Below are 26616 nucleotides of genomic sequence, written 5' to 3' on the forward strand. Positions count from 1 at the left end.
CCCCGCAGATTAGCCCCAGATGAGGAGACTGAATTACTAGTACCTTCGGCTGAGCCGTGTGAGCCGGACATCTTTGTCACCTACCAAACCTCTGACAAAATGGTGTCTGATACTGTGTTGAAAGATGTGTTGCTAGTCCTATGCAGTTCTCTACAAGCTGACTTTTCCAAGCTACTGTGGCCACTTAAAGTCTCTCCTAGAGCAAAAAGTGTCACACACACAGAATATATTGGTCTCCTACAGGGAGCACATAATGCACTAGAGGGAAAGTAGATGCCCTGCATGGTAAGATGGTGGACTGTGAAGACCGCAATAGATGCAATAACATCACATTTCAGGGCATTCCTGAAACTATTACTGGCAACCAGCTGGCTAAATATGTCCAACAACTGACCAAACATATGTTGCCTGACCTGGAGATATATGAATATAGCATTGACCAAGCCCTGCTCATTACCCGAGAACCTACCATGAGACGAGCTAGCATGTTTTACCTTTTACCGCACAAAAGATTTTTTTAACAGTACTCCCACAGACACCCGGCATTGACACAACCTTATAAAGATATTAAGCTGTATGCGGATCTGTCCACCACCACACTGCAGGCAATGTGCTGTTTTGGCCAACTCACTGAGACTCTCCACAGGACTTGGGAGTCCCTTACCGCTGGAGCTTCCCTGCCAAAATCCTGATCAACCGACAGGGAAAAATCCATGCTCTACTATCTATATCAGGGGTCCTCAAACTTGCCACATGCAGCCCGCCGGGGACATTTATCCGGCCCGTCTGTCGCCGCTGCCTAAGGACATCCCTGTGTCCCGAAAGATGTTTTCAGGACACAGTGATGGCCCCGGATACCTCTCTGCGGCCCCGCGTTTACTTTAAAAACGCAGGGGCCGCCGGGAGGTAGAGCACGCAGGGACGTCACTGCGTGCGCCTATAGCAACTGAGCGCGGAGGAGCGGTGCAGCGAGCTGGACGTGCGCTGGCCAATTTGGTAAGTGTTACCAGCGGCACGTCAGCTTCGGTGCTCCGACCACCGCTCCTCCTGTCCTGGGACTTACTGCTATGGCCCGACCGGAGGAGTGGTGGACGGAGCACTAAAGTGGGACAGTACACAGGCATACAGCCTCCAGCCATACACTGTATATGGCTGGAGGCTATATGTCTGTGGGGGAACATACTGTACCCAATGTGGGGAACTATACTGCACCTAATGTGTGGAACTATACTGCACCTAATGTGGGGGAACTATACTGCACCTAATGTGGGGAACTATACTGCCAACCTAATGTGGGGGAACTATACTGCACCTAATGTGGGGGAACTATACTGCCAACCTAATGTGGGGGAACTATACTGCCAACCTAATGTGAAGGAACTATACTGCCAACCTAATGTGGGGGGAACTATACTGCCAACTAAATGTGGGGGGAACTATACTGCCAACTAAATGTGGGGGGAACTATACTGCCAACCTAATGTGGGGGGAACTATATTGCCAACCTAATGTGGAGGGAACTATATTGCCAACCTAATGTGGAGGGAACTAAAACATAATGTGGGGTAACTATACTGCCAACCTAATGTGGGGGGAACTATACTGCCATCCTAATGGGGGGGGGGAACTATACTGCCAACCTAATGTGGGGGAACTACAACCTAATGTGGGGGAACTATATGGCCAACCTAATGTGGGGGAACTACAACCTAATGTGGCGGGATCTATACTGCCAACCTAATGTGGGGGGAACTGTGCTGCGTACTTACGTACTTAAAGGGATAATAAGATATATATGTGTGCATAGGAATTTGTTCATAGTTTTTTTTTTACTATAGTCCAGCCCCCCAAAGGTCTGAGGGACAGTGAACTGGCCCCCAGTTTAAAAAGTTTGAGGACCCCTGATCTATATCTATAGTGGACGGCCTGACTACACTGCAAGAACTGGGAATGCTCCCAGAAGATGACGACTCTGCTACCCCAAGGTCAAAATCCCCGACCAGATGTGATCCAGAGTGATTGCTGATTCAACAGTTGTATATTCCTCCATTTGCTTTTTCTAGGTGCTAGGATGAGAAATATATGTTTGTTGATTTCTCCATTTGAATGCACCCACTGATCCAGTGAGAGAGTTTTGCTTGTGCTTTAAGTTGCACTAATATTCTTTTCTTTTTATTTTGCTTGTTCTACTTACCCAATTAACCTTTATAACTACTGCATATTAGTTACAGCTAAGTACCTGTAATAGGTTTTTAATCCCTCAGTATCGGGCTTTCGAGCTCATTTGGTTGTCGCTCTCTGCATTGTGACATCCCTGTCTGAGGTCCTTGGGACCCAGTCAGGTTTTTAAACTATTCAAGGGCTTTACTATCTTGATTGTATTGGGACATCTCCATTCAAGTGTGACATCCTTGTCTGAGTCTCTTAAAGTCCAGTCAAATTTTTAACCCCTTCCTTTCTTCTCTCCTCTCTCATATCTAGGAAAGATTTAATACTGTAAATATGGGTCTGGATATTCTCTCATTGAATGTAAATTGCCTGAATAGCCCCCAAAAAAGAAATTTCATGTGGCGAGAAGTGGAAAGGCGTAAGTCTTCTTTGCTATGCATCCAGGAGACTCTTTTGTCCTCTGTTAACCCACCCTCTATTTGTCACAGGAGGTTTCCTACCATTATCCAATCTATCTTTCCAAAGAAAAAGAGGGGAGTGTTCTCCTCAGATCATTGACCCACAAAGTCATTATATCATCTTAGTATGCAATATTGATGGTACAAGCTACACTATTGCTAACCTATATGCCCCCAACATACATCAGGGTCGCTTTCTGAAACGCACATTCAATTTGATTGCATCAGTACAACAGGGTGACACCATGCAGTGATTTTAACTAAGTCTCTGACCCTATGTTAGACCTTTTGGACATATCCAGGGGTCGCTCCTTTTATCTTAAGGAGCTTCTTACTACCTATGATCTTTTCGACGCTTGGCGTCTATAACATGCTTCGGAACACGACTATACGTACTGTACACCAAGATTTCAAACCTACTCTAGCATCGATATGATTCTTACTTCAAGAGGCTTATTAGAAAAGACTGTGAAAATTGACATTGGTGAGTTGACGTGGACAGATCATGCGCCAGTTTTGATATCACCCACTGATTCAACAGCTAAACATAGTGACTTTGTCTCGAGAGCTAATACACACCTCATAAGTGAATTCAGACCATAGTCGTTCCCTAGAGAGTTCTCTTATTGACTATTTCCGCTTAAATGACACTCAAGATGTTGACTCCTCTACTTTGTGGCTAGCCCACAAGGCTGTTATTGGAGGATCTTTTATCCAGCTGGGCTCTACCCTTAAAAAGCAACGTACCCAATCGGTCACCGAGTCAATTGGTAAAATAGCTGCTCTAGAAGCCCTACACAAGGCCTCCCCTAATCCTGAACTAACTCCTCAGCTTCTCCAAGAAATAACTCATTTGAGACAACTTCTTCTATATCACTACGAGAGGGATCTTAAAAACTCTAGGCTCTGGTTTTATACACAAGATAATAAACCAGGATCGTTCTTAGCTAAGAGAATGAAACCGCGCACTACCAAATGTCGTATTCCAGCAATGAAGCATCCTACTACCCAGTCCACAATCCTATCTCCTAGAGATATTGCTTACGCCTTTAAAGATTATTATTCGAGTCTTTGTAATCTAAACTCAGAAGCCAAGACAACCCAGCCAAGTAGTGATACTATAGCTGCCTTCTTATCCTCTCTTAACCTACCTCGCTTACCTGCCCACTCTCTTTCCTCTCTCAACTCTCCTATCACTACCCAAAAAGTTTTGAAAGCAATTAATTCACTACCAGCACATAAAGCCCGGGACCTGATGGTCTTCCCAAAGAGTACTATAAGAAATTTAGCCAGACTCTTTTACCTTATCTTACTAATGTATTTTCTTTTGCCATGGAACATAGAACCTGCTGCTAGAGATGCTGACTGCCCTTATCTCTAACTGTATGCCCTTACTCCAATAACTGATAGGAACTGACCAAGTTGGTTTCACATTGGGGCGTCAAGCTCCTGATAACACCAGAAGGGTAATCTTGCTTCTTCAGCGCAGCGAGCACTTTAATATCCCATCAGCTTTTTTGACACTTGATACTGAGAAGGTTTTTACAGGGTGAACTGGCAGTATGCTTTTTCTACACTGAAGGCTTTTGGCTTCTCTGGCCCTATTTTAACTGCAATTCATGCTTTATATTCCAACCCTGCTGTGATGGTGTTTAACGGAACATTGTCTGACCAGTTCACCTTGTGGAATGGAACGAGACAGGGGTGCCCATTTTCGCCCCTGCTCTTTGTTCTGACAATAGTGCCTCTCGCACATGCCATTCGTACTCACCCTGACATTCATGGCGTAATAGTAGGAGGTGTAGAACACAAACTTGCGTTATTCGCTGATTATGTTATTCTAATCCTCACCGATGTTGAGACTTTACTAAACTCACTTCTCCAAGTCATACAACAATTTAGCAGTGTATCTTTTTATAAGCTTATTGCTTCTAAGTCTCAAATGTGCACTTAGTATCCTCTTTGAAGCTTAGGTTTACCTTTGACTGGCAGGACAAAGCGGTTTCCTATCTAGGCATTAATCTCACCTCTCCCTCTTCTCACTCTTTCAAGCTAACTTTCCTCCTTTAGCTACCTCCATTACACAATCCCTGCTTTCTTATTCTCAACACATTCTGTCGTGGTTTGTTCACCAAGCCTTTAAAATTCTACTCCTCCCGAAAATCCTTTATCTTTTTAGAACAATCCCGAATTCCAAAATACTTCTTTAACTCTCTTAATAGAACTATATCCCAATTTATCTGGAATGGTAGAAAGCCCAGAGTTTCCTGCAAAGTGATAACCTTACACAGGGAGGTGGAAGGACTAGGACTTCCGCAGTTAGAGGATTATCATAAAGCCTGTATCCTAGATCAATTACAACACTGGTGGTCCAATAATACAGAGAAAATGTGGGTCATGCTAGAACATACCTGCTCTTTTCCTATTTATCTAAAATCACGCCTCCTGTTGGCATCCAAAGGCTCCTCTCGACCACCCCCCTTACCTCTCTGCCATTAACGTGTCAGATTATATGTGGAAATTATTACTTAAACAACCTCTCCCGAAAGCTTTGTGTCCACGTCGCAATGTACCATTAGACTTTCTGTCATATCACTGATCTCGATCTTAGCTCCTGGACACTTAAGGGTATACTAGTGGCACAAGATCTAATTAGCCCTCATGGAGATATTCATTTCCAATCTTTGTGTGAGAAATATGCCCTTCCACATAGGGACTTCTATAAGAGTTTACAACTTTGAAGTCTACTAACTACAAATTTCCGTCACTCAATTAAATTACCTCCAGTAGTTTTATTCTTTTTTTTCTGGAAACAAGCCCCAAATAAAAAGTGTATCAGCTTTTACAACTTTTTAGATGAAAAAAAAAACGAGTCCTAAGAAATTTCCATTTATGGAAAAATGGTTGGCAGACCTAAAAGCTATATTTACCACTGAACAGTGGCTCAAATCCTTGCACATTTTTAGAATATTGTTTCGTTGTACAAATCACCAAGAGGCCATAGCCAAATCTATTTACCATTGGTATTTACACACCTTCTAGATTGCACCTCCTCATCCCTAAGTGCTCTATCCTCTGTTGGAGTAAATGCGGTCATGTGGATACGCAACTCCATACGCTATGGGAATGTCCAAACTTACAACCTTTATGGACAGGTGTAACCATGTTAGTGAAGAGACTGAAGGGCCCTAACTTTCTTCCATCACCTAGCCTGGCCCTACTATTACTTGACTTAGATCACTTACCTACACAGGTTCGCACCCCAGTAGTTTTCATTCTAATGGCTGCTAAACTCTTAATTACCAGGAGATGGAGGTTCGTAGAAATCCCAACCTTACTCAAAGTTATCAATCTGGTCAATGTATCTTGTGCATATGAAAAAGTATACTCCTTGGCTCATGGACAACATGACAAATACCTTGCACAGTGGGGAATATGGCTGTCCAGCCCTCATTGCGCATCCTACAACCAAAACTGATTTTATTATATCTGCTATATAAAGTCTTGACACACTGTCTGCTTGTTGTGATAAAGCAGAATGGATAAAAGATGTAGTTAATACAGTGAGCAGCCAAGATTAGATATTTGCTCAGTGATTGTCCAGTATTGGGAATACCATATGTTCATATGACTAATATGTCCATATAACTCTTTATTTCTGTTCAATTTAATGTTCTGTAGTTCATTAATGTACCCGCCCGAAAGAGGTGGAATCTTGTTCTGATATGATGATCTATGTTGTTGCTCACATGTTATATGTGGTGACATGCTATGTCATTCCATTTCTTTGCCTTCTTTGTATACTGTTGTTATATATTTTGAAAATAAAAACTATTTGAAAAAAAAAAAAAAAAAAAGAATGCGAGACTAACCATCAGAGACAGGTACAGACACTATATTATGAACTACACTTAAAAAAAGATCCTGGAATACCCCTTTAAGTCATGGTAAGATTTACACTGTGTATTGTGTTTACATTTAGTGTACATGTTTTTATATTATTGAAAAGGAGAGGAACATATATGTTACATTAATTTCCTTGTTGCAAATAGAATATTTGTTTTTGTCCACATTTCACTGGTTTCTGTTTTATTCCTTCTTTTTTTATTTATATTATCATGTAGTAGTCTGTGCCACTGTGTCCAGTAATAAAACAAATATGTATCTTTGTGTTAAAATGTACAATGTATACAATGTATTGGAAAATAAGTTCTTCTGTATGGCATACAGCAGAATCTGTTTTTAGCATCTATTTAATACATTTTTATTTTTATTATTATTTTTTTCATGTTTCCATTTTGTTGTGACAATAAGAAGTCCAGCCATATAGGATAGAGTCTCACAGTGCAGGAGCTTTTTTGTTTTTTAAACCATGGCGAGATGCTTTGCCATAGAGATCAATGGCTATTTTGAAGTGCAGATCACACCAAGTACACTCATCGATAAACAATCCACACAGATGGAAATGGCAGATTGTGTGAAAACTTAGCATGCAGGTATGTCTCAGGCAGATATGTAATTTGTTACAAGTATGGTCTGATTAGACATTACGTCTTGCCAAAATTGCTTCTCCCACTGCCCTATAAGGCTCTCTGAGGCTACTTTTGAGTCGTATACCTCTTGATAAGAGATCGTTGACTGCTAGACATACCTTTATAAAGCACTCAAAGGACAATTTTTCCAGTTGATAGACTTTGAGAGAGTGTGCATCATAGGCGTGAGATAAGCAGGATGGTTGTTTTGACTAACTGCCCACCATCTAGGCCAATCTAACCAAGCTGTTATGAGGTGTTGGGAACAGAGGTTATGTAAGGGGGCACATGCAACAAAGGCTCTGGAAAGCACAAGCAGCTCCGAAAGTTTCCTTTTCCACCATCCAAGGTGGCACCTTTATTACACACCCGGTCTCTGCCGGGAAAATTTCCAGGCATTTAGTAGAAAAAAGTTTGGTGTCACAGTACCCAATACATGTCCTGTCATTGACAGCCAGCCATCGTTAACTTCATTTGGAGGTGTGTCGTGTGCGAGAGACCTGGACTGCTACGGACTGGAACCATATCCTCTTTAGAGACAAATTCAGGTTCTGTTTAGGATCCAAAGACAGTTCAAGTTTGAGTAAGGAGGCTTTGTGTTGAGTAATTTTATCCTGCCTTTACTGTGGAGCAACACAGTGCCCCAACTGCTGGTATTATGATGTAGGAAGCTGTCGCATATGACAGTCGGTACCCCCCTAGTAGGGATAGAAGGAACACTAAGATCTCAGCTATATGAGCTTGACATCCTGCAGCCACATGTATTGTCTCTCATGGCAAGCCTTTCAATTGCAATTTTTCATCAAAATAATGCTCTTAACACACAGCAAGGTTCAGAGCTAGTTCTGCATCATATTGCAACACTTCCTGGGCCTACTGTAGTATTTTTGGGACCAGCTGGGATGCTAGCTTTGGCAACCTATGAGTGCAAGAGTGTACGACCTAAGTGGCAGACCTTGCAACTGTTATGGGCTATGGGAGAGAATGGAGGGGGATATTGACCAATGGGTCATGGAAAGCAGGGGAAAATAAACACGAGACCTTTATTTCCTTGGGGAAGGCAGCAAAATCAGACACCATAATAGGCCCATTTTGATATTTGTTATGATGTCCCCTATCTTCTATATACACCTCTGCAAGGAGGCCATACAGAACCTGTGGGCTTCGATGTTCAACCACATCTTATCCAGGCTAGAGGTGATCCATCAATGTACTAGAGCCTTCTTTCATTTGTATTATTTTCCCCAATAAACATATCCTTTCTGTAATGTCTGTTTTTGTGTTTTTGTATTTTTCTGTCTTGGGGTCTGTTTAGTCACTAGTATTTTTTGTCTGAGCAGTTTTATTTGCTATTGGCTATTGAATAGCTAATGCTATTAGCCAATGAGAACTCGGGTGTGGTTTTATAACCCGAGCTCTGCTGGTACTCTGGCTGCGGGTTATTTGTTTTACCTTTGCTATATTTGTTTTTCTGAGTTTTAACCTGTGTTATTTTTCGGTTATGTTAGATTTTGGTTTTTAGTACATCTGTCGTTTTTTTGGATTATGTATGTCCATTCTGCTTTAACCTTGTTATCTTAGTCTGTGTTCACACTGGGAGTCTTGCTTGTACCTGTGCTCAGTATTTAGTATTCCTGTTTAGAGTACTGACCCATATTCCTCCATGTTATGGAGTTTGGTTTTGTAAAATTTATGTTTGGTATCCTGACCCGTATTCCTCCATTTATGGAGTTTGGTTTTGTATTTTCTTGTTTTGTATCCTGACCTATATTCCTCCATGTTTCAGAGTTTGGTTTTGGGGAGTCTGTTCAGACTCCTCCTCTCTCAGTCTAGTGTTCCATGCATTATATTTCGGTTTCCTTCTAGGCCAGTATCCTGATCACACGGTGGAGTGTGCCCGCTGGCTAGAAGTCTATTTGGAGTTAGTATTGATGTCCCTCCATTTTTGGAGTGGGGAGTCTAGTTTGTTCTTTGTTTGTTCTAGTGTCCAGTGTGAAGTGTTCTATGTTTCCTGACCTGTTTAGTGTTTTACCTTCAGTTCATCTGTTCATCCTCTGCATCTCTTGGTTTCTACTGTATACTTATTCCATGTCTAGTCTTGTTCATTTATTCATATCTGCCATTTGTCTTGATTGCGGTTTCTGAATTTTATGTTAGTAAGCTATATCATGCCCTGTTTGTATGGTTTATCTGGTTGTTTGGTTGTTTTCCCGTTATGTTTCTGACCTGTTCCCGACTATGTTCAGTATTATTTGCGTATTTTTACGACCTATGCACTTAAGCGCAGAAAGGGACAAGCACTGTGGTTGTTGATCCGCCGTTTAGGGTGGATGGGCAAGTAGGCAGGGAGAGTGTTTCTAGGAACAGCTTAGAGTTCACTCTCCCTGTCCACCCCCGGTCATGACACTTTCATTCTAATACAGCGGTCCCTCAAGTTATAATGTTAATTGGTTCCAGGACGACTATTGTATGTTGAAACCATTGTATGTTGAGACCATAACGCTATGGAAACCTGGTAATTGGTTCTGAAGCCACCAAAATGTCATCCAAAAATAGGAAAAAGTGAGGAATAAACAAAAATAAGTAGATAACTAATGTAGATAAAGCAAGTCCTTATATATAAAAGTAATACAGATCTGCTGGGAGCTGTAATCACTGTCTATGTAGAGGACAGGAGCTTCTTCAGGGTATGGAACAGTACACACAATGTCCTAAAATTTTAAAATGGAGCCACCCCCACCTGTTGTCCAAAGGGGCAGCTAACCGTGGCACAGGTAATGAGTACAGAACATGTAATACCTCCCTGTACTGTAGGGGGCGCTACCAGACAGCCAGTCAGTGCATGCACATCAGTAATACAAGGTGTTTTAAAAGTAAGATGCCTGATTGGTCAGTTCTTCCATTCATGGACATGTTTCGCAGATCTGGACTGTCCGTAGCATTGTATGTTGAGTCTGGTTTCAAGTTACAATGCTCCAGAAAAGACTATTGTATGTTGAAACTATTATATGTTGAGGCCATTTTAAGTTGAGGGATCACTGTATTGTAATCACTTACATATATCATTATTTACACACACACACACACACATATAATGTTTCCTTTGAATCCAACAGCTTCTTCTGGGTGCTGTGATAGTCATGATACTCCTAAGGTTTTGCATCAGTGGCTGGCTGAATGTACCTTGTACAGTACTGCTTTCTTGTGGCAGAAGTATTCAATTTTATCTGTAAATCTTCTTTCATGACTGTATAAGAAATCCCTCATACAAGATAAACCATTCAACTGTCTAAAGTATTTTTGCTACTGCATCTTTTGTCAAATTCTTTCTTACAGATTTCTATGACTTTAAAGAACTCCATTTTTTTTTTTGCTAATATGATTCTATCCACCAGTATTCCTGCATTGTTATTTGTTGTTTCCCCAGACCACCAGTCTAGGAAATTACATTTTCTGTTGTATAGACAAAAGGTCAGTCTCTCCCGTGTTGCTGACTTCCTGTGAACTACATGATTACAATATGAAATACCTCCTGGCATCTGTCAGACCCCTTCTCATCCAAATCCACCTTTCTTGTACCTCTGTATTTCCCCAATGCACAGCATACTGCTAAAGATAGAATAACTGCCCACTGTAAGGCTTCTTTCACACTGCCTTTAGCACATGGCAGTGTGACGGCTGTTGAGGGAGCCCGGGGGAGTCTTTTTCTCCCGCTACAAAATAATGGTCCCCGAAGAATCCCATTATAGTAAATGGGATCCATCGGGACCCGTCATTGCCCGTTGTGCCCCATCCCGATAACAGCAGTTAAAGGCTGGGAAAAAGAGCGGGTCACAGTGGTAGTGTGAAAGTAGCCTAAGATGCCAGGAGTTTAGTGATATAATAGGAGAATACATACATTAATTATCTGCAGTTATATAATGCCTAAATCACACTTTTTTTTGGTGCAGATTTTCTGGTGTCCTGTGAAGTGTAGCCTGACCAGACTCCTGTGTGTAGGAAGAGAAGGAGACAGACTCTTTCTGTATCTCAGGGGACAGAAGATCTTAATCACATCTAAATCCAAATCACTTAGACAGGGTTTAAAGCAAATGCAGTAATGATAGTCCACACTCTCTGAATAGCCAGAGGAATTGTGGGAAATATAGGAGAACTATATGAGCGGGAAAATGGGAATTAAGATGGCAGATAACCCATGCATGCCACAACCCCTTAAATAGGTATACACAAAAACCTACACATTATTCTAGGTTATGATGCTTTTTTATAGTGCTTTTTTAAGAGGTATAAGACAATAGACTCAGCACCAATATAATGTTATGTTTCAAAATGTACTCTGCTTTGAGGAGTAAAAGTGATTAGTAAATCCAATGGTCAACAGCAAAATATTTCTCCATAGACTTAAAGGTGTTTTCTGAGGTAAAAGTATTGATTGCCCATCCACAGTTCCTGTATGGGCCAAATGGAGGTAAGTATTGTACAGGAACCTGAAGGGACAGCTCAGTACATTCTAATAGTGGTGGCATTGTGCTACTGTAGTGCAGCTTCCATTAAAGTAAATGGGAGCTGCACTGCTATATGCTGGCACCACCGCTTCCACATTGTATAGAGCAGAGGTTTCTGTACACTGTTAACTTTTGGTCCCATGCCTGATGGCCTAAACAGCTGATCAGAATGGGTGCCAGATGTGTGTGCCACAATGATCAGCTATTAATGGAATATCTAGTAGACATGCAGTCAATAATTTTACCCTACAAAAAGATTTTTTTTAATCTCATAGTTTGAAATGTTTTGCCTGTTTCCACACTAACATGGACTTTCAAAGTGTCATGAAATCTAAATTTCCCACATCCAATTGAAACTTAAGCTGATATGTTTATCTTTGTTTTATCTTTGCAGTTTCCACGCAGAGCAAATGACATAACAGTCCATCCATGAACAAGCAATAGAGCCTCATATTTACACAGATAAACGTAAGTCCAAAACCCAGCATTTTACGGGAAGGTTAAATGCCCTATAAGAGCATTCGAAAAAGATTATTTGAAAGTAAATGATCCAGGGGTTGTCTGGAGATAACAATAAATTAATAATATATTTTTTGTTATCACCAGTCAACATTTTTTATAAAGGAAATAATGCTATATCTGGCTATACAATTTGCTGGAGAAGCTGCAACTTCAGTGGTTTAAACTTCACAATAAATAGATTTTTCAAATACGTTCTCAGCAATTATATTTCAATGTTCCAGTTTGAGGTAAATAAATTGTCCTTAACTGCTGGATCCTTTGCCACTGCTGCTCCGAGGGTGCCTGAATCTCTGCAGTTCAGCACTTCCTGGTCAGGATGTAGGAAATGCCCATGTTTCCAATCACTTGTTTAGGTTCACTGCAAACAAGTGATTGGATGAGCAGGCATTTCCTGGGTATCAATATAGAATGGTAGCGACGTAAGTAAATGTTGTTGTTTTTTTTTTATTATTGTTAAAAGCAGCTGGGACCATTGAAATAAAATTCCTAAATGCTGGATAACTTTTTAAACTCTTAGAAATGGTCTGTATTGCTTTGAATGTTTTATTATTACATGTAAATGAATTGCATGTAATTTGTATTTGTGAATTTTGACTTTAAACCTCTTTCTCCTAATCTAAAGACTTTTACCACTGGTTAAACACATTGTTCAGGAAACCATTGCAACTTTAATATGGAGATTATTATGCCCAAGTAAATGCCATGTACATTTACATATATATTACAAAAGACTGTAATACATACTAGACTGCTATTGTCAATCTTATTGGTAAATAGTTTGAGTGTTGGCTGCATAGAAATGTTTTGTAGCCAATAAGAAGATGCCTAATACAACAATATTTGCTAAGCTAAAGGCCAGAAGTCCCTCTGAAAACTGAAGCTTCATATACTGTAGTACATACTTCATTTTGTAAGGCTTCTTTCACACCTGTGTATTGTACTTTATTGTGAAATAATTAAGTCAGTAGTTAGGAAGATTATATCTAGAGATGAGCAAAGTTTTGGAAAATTCAATTCTTCCAATTCGCCGAATTTCCTGAAAAAAATAGGTTTGGTCCAAATTTATTTGCGGCGAATCGCTATTAAAAACGGCTATTTCTGGGCTACAGAGAGCCTCAATAGGGGTGTAGAACACTTTGCCTTGTTGTAACTCGCATAGGCCGGATGAAGCGTTGATTGTAACGCAAAACCGCCGGCAGTTGCCTGGTTTCTGAGCGCTACCAGCAGCTGCTGCAAGTCCCACGCTACAGAGGAGATCCGGTATCCGAGGCCGAGAGACCCGAACTGTGCGGTGAGTGCAGGCTATGTTTTCTTTGTATTCTTACATTATATTCATACCTGACTCTCTGTCCTAGCACCACCGCGGGTCAGAACAGAGACTCTCCAGCTGTTCCTAGAGTCTTGAGAAGTACAAGAAGATTTATTGTGCTAGTGCCGCTATCGATCTATTTCTTTAAGAAGTCGTGCATTAAGGAAATAATACTGTTATTCAGTGTGACATGTAATTGTTTTGGAAATGTCCTTCATGCCATGAGAATGTAGTTACAAGAGCTACCTTACGTTCAGTACTTCTTATCTGGCTTTTATGTATCAAAATTATTTATTTAAATTCTATAAAATTTTATTTGAAATGTTACAAGTCACTTTTCATCAATTATAAAACGAAAACGTCTTTAACCCCTTAAGGACTCAGCCCATTTTGGCCTTAAGAATTCAGCAAATTTTATTTTTAAGTTTTCTTTTTTTCCTCCTCACCTTCTAAAAGTCATAACTCTTTTATATTTGAACCCACAGACGAGTATGAGGGCTTGTTTTTTGCACGACCAGTTGTCCTTTGTAATGACATCACTAATTTTACCATAACATATATGGGGCAACCCAAAAAAATACTATTTGTGTGGAGAAATTGAAAATAAAACCATACAGTGGCTGAATGACACAGCATGGAGGTGGCGGCAGCATGAGGAGAGCATATGGTGGCAAAATGAGACAGCCTGGAGGTGGCATCAGCATGAAGAGAACATATGGTGGCAGAATGAGACAGCCTGGAGGTGGCATCAGCATGAGGAGAACATATGGTGGCAGAATGAGACAGCCTGCAGGAAGCATCAGCAGGAGGAGAACATATGGTGGCAGAATGAGATAGCCTGGAGGTGGCATCAGCAGCATCAGGAGTCCTGAAAGTGACCCGTTGACAGAGTAGGGCAGTGGGTGGCAATACCAGTACCCGGTGACAAAGGTGGGTGATAGAAGGAGAACTTTGCATTAGGTGGGAGACGGGATCCGAATAGTAGCTGAGGCAGGTAGGCAGAAGAAAATGGTCTCTTTTGTCAAAGTGTTGGTGTGCACAAGTAAGTATTGAGGATATGCATTACGTAAAACTTAACTTTTAATATTTTTCTTAGGATAAAATATATGGACCCAAATTTTTTTTAAATCTAACAAAAGGAAAGGTGTGCAAAAACACCGTGTGCCACCTACACCACCAAGTATTGATGTGATGCAAAGACCTCTAAAAGGTGTAAGGGAACAAAGTATGGTCCATTGTAATCGGAGGGGGTAAAAACTTTCCCTGTAAGGCCCTACTCTCACATTATTAATTCCCTTCTTGGCAAGTGTTACTTGCCCGAAAAAGGACGGCCCCACACAGGAACCTCTCCCTATTTCCACCTAAAAACACTGCCATTTCCAAGCGTTTTTAGTTGGAAATATGGAGAGGTTCCTGTGTGGGGCTGCCCTTTTTAGGATGAGTAATACTTGCTTCCAAAAGGTGGAAGGGAACAACGTATTGTCCATTGTAGCAGATGGGGGTAAAAATTTCCCCTGTAAGGCCCTACTCTCGCCCTATTAATTCCCCTCTTGGCAAGTGTTACTCACCCTAAAAAGGGCGACCCCACATGGGAACCTCTCCCGATTTCCACTTAAAAACCCTGGGAAATGGCAGTGGGAAGTCCCCCCCCCCCCCACTTGTTACAATGACACTACGTTGTTCTCTTCCACCTTTTTAGAGGTCTTTGCATTACATGGATACTTGGTGGTGTAGGTGGCACATGGTGTTTTTTGCACACGTTTCCTTTTCTTAGATATGTAAAAAAAAATTGGGGTCCATATAATTTATCCTAAGAAAAGTTAAGTTTTAGCTAATGCAGATCCTCAATACTTACTCGTGGTCTGATGCTGAGGAATGTCTGTAATTGGGGAGCAGCACTGTAAATATGTTTTGCACTATCCATATTTGTGAAGTGTTGGTGTGGCACCATGGTCAATCTACTCTGATGCATCAGGCATTGGTGGGTGGAAATCCTGGTTGATCCATGCCTGATTCATCTACACAAAGGTCAGTCTCTCCACATTTTTGGTGGACAGACAAGTTCTCCTTGAGGTTACTATGGCCCCCACCACACTAAACACCCGCTCTGATAGCAGACTACTGGCCGGGCAGGACAGCTTTTCCAGGGCAAACTCTCCAAGTTGCGGCCACAAATCAAGTTTGGCTGCCCAGAAGTCCAGCGGATCTTCAAAGTGTGTTGGCAGGTTCATGTCAAGGTATGCTATCACCTGATGGTTCAGGTCCTGCTCCATGTCTACCTGCCGCTGATGAGTTTCTTCACTATGCGGGTGAAGAAAGCTACTCATCAGCGACTGTACACTCAGGCTGCTGTTGATGGAGCTGGTACTGCTCCTGCCACCCCACCCCTCCCCTGCAGCCATTGCAGTGGAAGGTGAACGCAGAGGGCCCCCAAGTCAGACCTGCGAGAGGATGGACGATGGTGCAGATAGGCATCGGCCAACTGACTACGTAGGATGTCTCTGTAGTAGGTCAGCTTGTCCTCCCTCTCAATGGGTGTAAAAAAGGCCCCCATTTTGTGCTGGTAGCGAGGGTCCAGCAAAGTGGAGAGCCAGAAGTCATCCTGCTGCCGAATGGTGACAATTCGGCGGTCACTATGCAAGCAAGTGAGCATGCATCGTGCCATTTGTGCAAGTGACTCGGAGGAACTACTTGTCTCCATTGCCACTGCATACTGCCATGGTGTGTCTGGGTCCTCTGTCTCGTCTTCCTCATCACCTTGTAGCTCCACAGGCTGCTCCTGCTCCTCCTCTCTTGTCAAATGACTATAAAAACCATAACGTGTTGTAATTAGTAAGAGGCAAACACATGCCTAAAGTAGAACCCCACAGACAGAAAATCTGGAAGACTATACAAAAAGATTAGGGGTGTCGCTAAAATATGATTATGATAAATATGTTTATTTCATCACTTAAAAGCCACCAGATAGGAAAAAGTGTAATAAACCAAAAGGTGTGTAAGAGACAATAAATGATTCAACCAGCATAATTGGGTGACAGGAGAAGCATTCGACCATCATAGACTAGGTCACAGAATATCTCCCTATGGAGCCATTTTAAATTCACAAAATATATACACTCCTGATAGATATGCGGTAAATGTATATAAGTAGTCCAAGCTATATCAGTGTTAATTATAATGCATATGTTCCCAACAGGTTTCTGTCTGCATGCTAGATAGTACGCATAGGGACATCCTCAGGGGAATCTCATGCTCAAAGATAACAGCTCCAAAATAATAGAACCAGAGTACAACTACTCTTAGATAAAAGCAGGCTCTGTGGCGTGCCGGCTTCACCACAAGCCACACTCATATGCCGGGAGATCCTCCCACCCTACTGCCACTGCAGGATCATTGATTCTATTACTGCTCGGCGCTGTAAACTTAACTCTCCACGCTACTTATGGGCTGACTAGTGGATTAGCCTGCGTGGATTCACGCTACAGCTACACAGGGCCACAGACCCTGCTTTTATCTAGGAGTAGTTGTACTCTGGTTCTTTTATTTTGGAGCTGTTATCTTTACGCACAAGGTTTCCTGAGGACGTCACCATGCGTACTATCTAGCATTGGGAACGCATGCATTATATTGAACACTAATATAGCTTGGACTACTTATATACATTTACCGCATATCTATCTTTACCGCATATCTATCAGGAGTGCATATATTTTGTGAATATAAAATGGCTCCATAGGGAGATATTCTGCGACCTAGTCTATAGTGCTCGAATGCTTCTCTTGCACACCTTTTGGGTTATTAAATTACATTTTTTCCTATCTGGTGGCTTTTAAGTGATCAAATAAACTTATTTAATTTTAGTGACACCCCTAATCTTTTTGTATAGTTTTCCAGACTATAAAAACCACCCATTTCGGTAAACCTTGCCTGTGCTCTACTGTCCCCCTCCTCCTCCTCTTCCAGTTCAGCTCCCACAGTGCTCATGTGGCCGTGATATGTAGGCGCCACGTCTCCAGTGCCCTGATTAGCCATCTTTTCTAACGTGTTGTAGGAAATAGAGCAGTGGAATGATGTCGTTCATCCCGCAATTCTTGCGACTGACTAATAATGTGGCTTCCTCAAAGGGCCTGAGCAAACGGCAGGTGTCACTTATGAGCTGCCACTGGTTGACATTGAAGTTACACAGGGGAGTCCCCCTATCCGCATAGATCATCAAGAAATTGGTGAGGGCTTTTCTCTGTTCGTATAGTCGGTCCAACATATGGAGGGTGAAATTCCAACGTGTGGAAACATTGCAAATCAGACTATGTTGGGGGATGCCGTTCTGACGCTGCAGCTCAAGGAGGGTGTGCTTTGCGGTGTACGAGTGGCTGAAGTGCATGCAAAGTTTCCTTCCCATTGTTAGGATGTTAGCAGACAAGATGTTCTTCCCGTTGTCGGTCACCATGGTTCCCATTTTCAGTTTTCGTGGAGTAAGCCATGATTTATGATGATGAATGACTTTTAGCAGTTCCTCCCCTGTGTGACTCAGTTCACCAAGGCAAACCATGTGAAGAACAGAGTGACACCACCATGCCCTTCACACATGGTATGCTGGAGGGGAACTGACACTTGTCTGTGCAGTGGAGGCTAAGGACATAGTGGAGGATGAGGAGGTGGAGTCGCACACTGTCACAGGACCAATGGCCTCAGAGCGTGGAGGCGGAAGCAGCGTGACCTCTCCAAATTGTCCATTCACCCAGTGGGCCATAAAGGACATGTATTTTACCTGACCCTAGTTACAGCTCCACACGTCGGCGCTGCCGTGCACTTTGGTACAAACCGACAGGCTCAAGGACTGGCCCACCTTCTGTTCCACAAAATTGTGCAGGGCTGGTACTGCCTTCTTCACAAAGAAATGGCGGCTTGCGACTCTCCACCTCGGCTCGGCACAAGCCATCAGTTCTCTGAAAGGTGCAGAGTCCACCACTTGAAAAGGGAGAGACTGCAGCACCAGCAACTTAGACAGCTTCTGCACCGTTGTATGAGGGGGCGCATATTGTTGTCTCTTGGACATGGCTTCGCCGATGGATTGCTGGCTGAATGACTGACTCGAAGTAGGAGGAGCAGGAGCATCTGGAGCGACAGAAGATGGGTATGACACATAGCTCCCTTCGGCTGAGGTGGTGGAGCCTTGGCTAGCTTAAACAGGGAGTGCTGTGCCACTGGGTGATGCAGCAGGCTGGACTACCACATCGGAGCCATGATTCTCCCAGGCCGCTTTATGATGACGCTGCATATGTTGATGCAGGACTGTGTTGCCAACATTGGGACCCTGGCCCCGCTTCACCTTCTGCCGGCACATCTTGCATGTGCCCATGTTACCGTCCTCCGAATGCTTGATGGAAAACTGCCACACCGCCGAGTAGCTGATTTTCCTACCAACAGTCTGCACTGATTGACTGCTACTGCAGCCGACTCCAGGAACCCCTGTTCTACTACCTCCTGGGAAGGTAGGCTGCCGGAAAGCAGGTGGTCTACCCCCAGCACGTTTGGTTCCAGACTTTCCACTTCTGCCACCATGCTGACTGCCAACCATGCTACCACCATGCTGACTCAGCTGCTGCCTCACGGGCAACCTGCAACCCTCTTCTCTTGATGATAATGAAGCCCCTTCTGGACCGGCTCCCAAGTGCGATCGGCTTCATCATCATCATCGAGTCACTGATGTCCTCCTCCAGTTCCTCAACAGGGTCTGCTTCAGGAGCCTGAACGCTCGCAACACCACCTCCCACGCCACTCTCCTCATCACTGCTTGCCCACCTAGCGGAGGAAGCGGCAGATGTCTCCTCCACTTCTTGGCTGGGCAGTAGATGCTGACTGTCCTCTAGATCATCACTAAATAGTGGAGCTGAACCCACAGCATAAGATACTTCTGTGGGGAAGAGGGAACAGCATATGACAGAGGCAATGGGAGGACAGGGACTGCTCCTGGGCCATGCCAACTGAGGGTTGTGTCTGAGGAACCCAGCAACTGTTGACTGGGGGTATCAGATGTCACTTGTGATGAAGTGGATGACCGTGTTAACCAATCAATGATGGCAGATGGGTTTCTGGTCGAGACACGACTGCTAGCTGATACCAGGAGCTCAGGCCTCTCACTGCGACTCCTGCTGCCACTCGCCCCTAGTCTGTTGCGACCTCTGCCTGATGACTTTAGGCCTCTGCCATTCCTCTGTGCATGTCCTGGCACTTCTTTGCCTGATAAACTTAGTTCGTATATGAGGGGAGTACAATACTCTCCACTACACTTAAAAAAGTATTTGTGTACAACACCAGCTGGTGTGTACTTTTGCCTGGCCTTTCACAGTATCTAGGCTCTTAAAGGGGTACTCCGCCCCTAGACATCTTATCCCCTATCCAAAGGATAGGGGATAAGATGTCAGATCGCAGGGGTCCCGCTGCTGGGGACCCCGGGGATCGCCGCTGCAGCACCCCGCTATCATTACTGCGCAAAGCGAGATCGCTCTGCACGTAATGACGGGCAATACAGGGGCCGGAGCATCGTTATGTCACGGCTCCGCCCCTTGTGACATCACGGCCCGCCCCCGTCTATGCAAGTCTATGGGAGGGGGCGTGGTGGTCATCACGCCCCCTGCCATAGACTTGCATTAAGGGGACGGGCCGTGATGTCATGAGGGGCGGAGCCATGATGTCACGCTGCTCCGTCTCCTGTATAGCCCGTCATTATGCACAGAGCGAATTCTCTCTGTGTAGTAATGATGGCGGGGTGCCGCAGCGGCGATCCCCGGGGTCCCCAGCAGCGGGACCGTGGCGATCTGACATCTTATCCCCTATCCTTTGGATAGGGGATAAGATACCAGGGGCGGAGTACCCCTTTAAGACTTTAACAGGAACAAAATAGTACACCACTTAGATGTACGTATGTGGTATGCACTTATGAGGGGAGGACAATGCGCTACAGTACGCTTAAAAAAGTATTTGTGCACAACACCAGCCGGTGTGTACTTTTGCCTGGCCTTTCAAACTATCTAGGCACTTGAGACTTTAACAGGAACAAAATAGTACACCACTTAGATGTACGTATGTGGTATGCACTTTTAAGGGAAGGACAATGCGCTACAGTACGCTTAAAATAGTATTTGTGTCCAACACCAGCAGGTGTGTACTTTTGCCTGGCCTTTAACAGTATCTAAGCCCTTGAGGATTAAACAGGAACAAAATAGTACACCACTTAGGTGTACGTATGTGGTATGCACTTATGAGGGGAGGACAATACGCTACAGTACGTTTAAAAAAGTATTTGTGTACAACGCCAGCAGTACACATCAGTGCTGCAGCACACAGTCGCTGTGTACTACACCCAAAATTGCACTTTCTCTCTCAATCTCACTCCCTTCCCTATCAGTGCTTCTAGGCAGGATTTGTGCTTGAGCTGAATCGCTGCTGTTCTGTGCAACACACTGCTCTCTGTCCCTCTCTGTAATAGAACGCTGTAGTGACTGGGAGGTGAATCGCTGCAGTAATAATGCTTTTTGGTGCAACACACACTGCTCTCTGTCCCTCTGTGCAGAAGTATGTGACTAGGAGGTGAATCACTGCTGGAAAAAAGCTTTTCTGGCCAACACACAGCAATGTCTGTCCCTATGTATCTCTCTGCAATGAAAGGCTGATGTAACTGGCCGCAATATGGGTGCCAATTATATAGGGCTGTGACATCACAGGGGTGACTGGCTGCTGATAAGCTGCATGCTGCATGGGATTCCAGGTCATTCCGCCTACACTTGTTCCTGCCTTCCCAGGATTCCTTGCCCCATGTCCTCACATGTGGATCCGCCATTTTAGATGCCCTGGAGCCTAGACCACACTAAATGGAATTTAATGAAGCGATTTGCGTGATCGAGTCGTGCCGATATTCATATTAGTTGCAAATCGAATTTTTCCTGAAATTTGTAACAAATTCGGATTTGCCAGATTCGATTCGCTCATCCCTAGACACCACGTAGATGTATGTATAGTTACACTTATGAGAGGAGCACTATGCACTCCACTATGCTTAAAACTGTATTAGACTACAGAAACAAGTGTGCAGCTTTGGCTGGGCTTTCACAATAAGCAGGCCCAAATTAGTTTGACAGGAAAAAATTAAAAGTACACCACCTATGTACGCACAGGTACACTTATGAGAGGACAATACGCTCGGCTACGCAACCTGTATTAGGCACTGAAATCGGGTGACTATGGCTTTTCGTGCTCACCCTAACTGGCTCCTGTTAGCTTTAGAGTTGTAGTACACACTAGTGCTGCAGCGCAGAGTCACTGTGTAGTACAGCCCAGTACAGTATTATTTTGCAATAATAGCAGGTGATAATGGCTTTTTGTGCTCAGCCTAACTGGCACCTATTCGCTTTAGAGTTGTTGTACACCCCACTGTAGCAGTACAGAGTCACTGTGTAGTACAGTCCAGTACAGTATTATAATGCTGTACAGGACCCTCAAGATACAATGGTTTCAGCATGAATGACTAAAATGAATGTTATACTTTAATTCAGTCATCTTTTTTTTCTTCTATAAAAAAAAAAAGTTCCATATAGTAGTTCCATTATCTAGTGCACAATAATAACTTAACAAACATGCACTTTGTCACTTTTTTTTGTCACAGAGACCTTTTTATCAGTAGTTTCTCCATTCCTCTGTACCTACAAAGAGCCCAGCATATCATGTGATCAAATTCCATCAACTCTTTGCCTTTATGATTTTTCCATTTTCTGTTCCTCTCTAGAGTTAGGCTGGGTTCACACTACGTTTTGTCCCATACGGGAGCGCATACGGCAGGGGGGAGCTAAAAGCTCGCGCTCCCGTATGTAACCGTATGCGCTCCCGTATGCCATTCACTTCAATGAGCCGACCGGAGTGAAACGTTCGGTCCGGTCGGCTCATTTTTGCGCCGTATGCGCTTTTACAACCGGACCTAAAACCGTGGTCAACCACGGTTTTAGGTCCGGTTGTAAAAGCGCATACGGCGCAAAAATGAGCCGACCGGACCGAACGTTTCACTCCGGTCGGCTCATTGAAGTGAATGGCATACGGGAGCGCATACGGTTACATACGGGAGCGTGAGCTTTTAGCTCCCCCCTGCCGTATGCGCTCCCGTATGGGACAAAACGTAGTGTGAACCCAGCCTTAGACATACATCTCCATTCTTCATGATCAAAATAATTACTATAAGGTTGTTTTCATGCAAATGTCATACAGACACATTTTTGCTGTCAATACAGAAAAAAACACAAATACTGGTGCTCTTGGTCTATTGAATATACTGTATAGACACGCATACATAATAATGAAAATATGAGTAATTAAATTAGTAAATAAGATATACAGCATAAAATATTTATGTAGTGCACCCACAGGGCTCTTGTGGGTGAAACAACAACAATAATAATATAATAGGGATTGCTGTTAAAAAATGTTAGTACTGGGAAACCACAAAAAAATTACAGTTACCATATAAAATGCAACTGCAAAAAAGCGCTGTACAGTAAATGACTACAGTAAATTATCACATTGTTACAACATAGTAGCAGTCTATATGCGTTCCATAAAATTATCCTGTGACCAGAAAATGTATACAGATCCTGTAAAAGAAATAGGGCTAGTAACAATGCTCTATCCTTCTTGGTTTCTGTATATAGGTAATATTAAGTTCATCCTATAGACAAAGACAACCCTTCTTAAGCATGCAAGTCTCCTGGTTCTTGCACTTTGTGCGGCTGCAAGCAGGTACACCTGCGAGCCATCCATATGTGCAGACCACGATAGCAGGCAGATGTGTATATGAAGATTCTCTCTTCGTCCAGGTGAGGATAAAATAAACATTCAGTTGTAACTTTGTGCCGGAGGTGGATCGGTGTTTGCCCGTGGCGTCCTTATGGTGTGATTGTGCACCAAGCCCAGTTCTTTGAAGTTTTGTGCAACAATATTACAGGATCTGATCCGTGATGTAAATCAATAATACATGTGGTGATCTCAAATAGCAATACTCTCTCAGATGCATTTCGGCACCTCCATAGGTTCCTTCCTCAGTAACACCTTCAAGTAGATCTATAGGAATTTGATGCTTATGAATAAATTTAAATAAAATAAAGAATATATAATCATGTGCAAACTGCACATAACACTACCAATAGATAAATAAATAAATCCGGATATAAATTGATGTTTGCTACAAACGTGTTATTCTGTCTCCTAAGTGACAATGTGAAAAAATAAATTGCAAAGGGTTAGTATATGCATAAATAAATACAAGAATGTATCCTACCATACACCTAATTAGTGTAAAACGTAAAGGTGAAACATTGAAAAAAAAACTAAAAACACTGAGAAAATCATAAATAGATACAAAAAAAAGTAAAGAGGGATGTAAAGACAGTAATCCCTACAAGGAATAAATAAACAAAAAATAATCTGAAAATATACATTCCTCATGTGAGGAAAATCTTTCATATAACTGGACTACATAGATCAAATAGAGGATGAGGGATAACTAGTATTCATGGACAAACTCTGTTAATAAATAGGGCTCATTCATTTTATAAAACTTACTTATCTATAACTATCTAAAAACAGAGTCTTCCCTAAGGACAGGGAACCAAGTCTTGACTGAGAACAGAACAGCAGTCAAGGACAATGAATATTACGCGACCACCACTTTGTATTTTTATATTCTGGAGTTCTCCTTTTAAGTGTAACATTTTTTACTTAGAACTGAGCATTCTCTGTTGAAGATAAAATGAACAAGATGTACAAGGATTAGCATGTTCATTGTCCTCAGTTACACCCATAATCTTAGGTAAGCTTTTTTTTTTGTTAATCAGATATTATTAACTTTTAAATTTTTTATACAAACATAAAAACACAGCAAAAATAAATAAATCAGCTATATACAAAAGGGAAGGTGGTCACAAACTAAACATCACACATTAGGACTGAGAGCCAAGGGCCCCAAACAGAAGTAAATTTCTTTGATGCTTAACTTTTTATTTTTTTTTATTTTTTTATAAATACCCTTCTCTAGTCAGACTATAAATGACACTCATGTAACAAATTCAGTAATTAAAGGGGGGAGGGGAGTGGAACAGATCCAAATTTGGGCAATACTTTTACAACTTCAGAAACAACTTCAGAAAGGAAAAGCAACAGAGTGTTTGATAAAACTTTTATCAATCTTCCAAGCAGTGGCGTTGCGACCCGGGTGCGGGGGGTGCGGCCCGCACCGGGTGACACCAACCTAATGGGGTGACACCAAGACGTTCCGCAGCACCCCCCCCCCCCCCCACCCACCTGTGCCCGACCGGCCTCCCATCCGTCGGCACCCCCCCCCCGCGCTGTGTGTGCGGTGCGCCCGTCCGTCAGCAACCCCCCTCTTTCACCTTCACTGTGCGCCCGTCCATCATCACACCCCGCCTCACCTTCACCAGTACTGTGCCCGGCCTCCGCTCCCACGTCTGCGCCGGCCTGACGTCACACCGCATGGCCGCGCAGGAGGACGTCAGTTACGTCACTCGCACGGCGCCCGGTGAGAAGGAGCGCTGCGCTGGATGGGTGAGTGTGTATGTCTGTATGTCTCTATCTATGCTTGTGTGTGTGAGACTGTGTGTGTGTGTGACTGTGTGTATGTGACTGTGTGTGTTTGTGTGACTCTCTGAGTGTGTGTGTGACTCTGTGTGTGTGTGTGACTCTGTGTGACTCTGTGTGTGTGTGTGACTCTGTGTGTGACTCTGTGTGTGTGTGACTCTGTGTGTGTGTGTCTGTCTGTGAGTGTGTGTGTGTGTGTTTGTCTCTCTGTGTTGTATGTGTTTTTTTTTTTTCGTGTGTGTGTGGGGGGGAGGGGGGGGGGTATAACCAGCGATCTATTGTGGGGAAACTTTGACCCATTGTGGGGAACCTGCAAGGGAACCTGCGGCCTAATGTGGGGAAACTACTACCAAATGTGCAGAGTCTATGCTACCTTAATGTGGAGAGTCTACCAAATGTGGGGAGTCTATGCTACCTTAATGTGGAGAGTCTACCAAATGTGGGGAGTCTGTGCTACCTTATGTGGGGAATCTGTGCTACCGAATGTGGGGAATCTGTGCTACCTAATGTGGGGAAATTGCTACCTAATGTGGGGAATCTGTGCTACCTAATGTGGGGAAATTGCTACCTAATGTGGGGTAACTGGTACCAAATGTGGGGAATCTATGCTGCCTAATATGGGGAATAGATGCTACCTAATGTGGGGAAACTGCGACCTATCTAATGTGGGGGAACTGCTGCCTACCTAATGCTCCCCCCCTGGCAGTAGCACCCTCATCATCCACCAGCAACACCCCCCCCCCCCAGCAGCACCTCCATCAGCAAATCCTGATGGTGGATGATGGAGGTGCTCCTGCCAGGAGGATGATCCTGCCGATGGATGATGGGGGTGATACTGCCAGGGGGGATGGCCAGTAGCACCCTCATCATCCTCCAGCAACACCCCCCCCAGTAGTAGCACCCCCATCATCCACTAGCAACACCACCAATACCCCCCTCCCGTGGTAATAGCATCAGCTAATGGATGTTGAGGGGTGTTACTGAGGTTGTGGTATTATATTCAGAGGGTGCACTGTATGGCAACGTTAAATTCAGAGGGCGCAGTTTGTGGTAGTATTATATTCAGAGTGCGCAGTTTGTGGTAGTATTATTAGAGATGAGCGAACTTATAGTAAATTCGATTCATTACAAACTTCTCGGCTCGGCAGTTGATGACTTATCCTGCGTAAATTAGTTCAGCCTTCAGGTGCTCCGGTGGGCTGAAAAAGGTGGATACATTCCTAGGAAAGAGTCTCCTAGGACTGTATCCACCTTTTCCAGCCCACGGGAGCACCTGAAAGCTGAACTAATTTATGCAGGAAAAGTGATCAACTGCCGAGCAGAGAAGTTTGTGACGAGTTGAATTTACTGTAGTTTGCTCATCTCTAAGTATTCAGAGGGCGCAGTGGGTGGTAGTATTATATTCAGAGGGTACAGTATGTGGCGGTATTATATTCAGGGGTACAGTATGTGGCAGATTTATATTCAGGGGTACAGTATGTGGC

At 43.3% G+C, this 26616-nt stretch overlaps 1 protein-coding gene across 3 annotated transcripts in view; it reads left to right on the top strand.

The window, feature by feature from the left end:
* Positions 1 to 26616, top strand: part of TMPRSS9 (transmembrane serine protease 9) — a 211012-nt gene that overhangs the window by 39459 nt on the left and 144937 nt on the right. For all 3 annotated transcript variants that reach the window (XM_056569902.1, XM_056569904.1, XM_056569905.1), the window contains one exon: positions 12059 to 12132. The gene's annotated coding sequence lies outside the window, so the exon portion shown is untranslated. The remainder of the gene's footprint in view (positions 1 to 12058; positions 12133 to 26616) is intronic.

The sequence above is a fragment of the Hyla sarda genome, chromosome 1 (genome assembly GCF_029499605.1).
Source record: "Hyla sarda isolate aHylSar1 chromosome 1, aHylSar1.hap1, whole genome shotgun sequence".
Classification (NCBI taxonomy): Eukaryota; Metazoa; Chordata; class Amphibia; order Anura; family Hylidae; genus Hyla; species Hyla sarda.